The sequence below is a fragment of the Arachis ipaensis genome, chromosome B01 (assembly GCF_000816755.2).
Source record: "Arachis ipaensis cultivar K30076 chromosome B01, Araip1.1, whole genome shotgun sequence".
NCBI lineage: Eukaryota > Viridiplantae > Streptophyta > Magnoliopsida > Fabales > Fabaceae > Arachis > Arachis ipaensis.
The window spans coordinates 121,670,909-121,671,237 of record NC_029785.2 but is presented as its reverse complement, the minus strand read 5'-3'; positions in this window follow the sequence as shown (position 1 = coordinate 121,671,237).

Genomic DNA, 329 nt, shown 5'->3' with positions numbered 1-329 from the left:
GAGTTCGCTGATTGGTCTACGAGAACATTTTTAATGGAGTGTTTTTAGAATATTATTTTTGATATTTTTAGAAAATGAATGAATTGATTTAGAATTAAAATCTATATTAAAATTGATTTGTAAAATAAAACTAGTATCACTTTGATGGAGAACTAATAAAATTTTATCACTTGTATAATTATTTTGATGAAATAATTAAAAATAATATAAAATTTTAAATAAACTAAAACTAAGTATTGAAAAAATATATTTTTTTAAGTTTTAAATAACTATTTATGACATATAGTCTCACAAATATTTTTGTAGGATTTAAAATAAAATTAAAATTA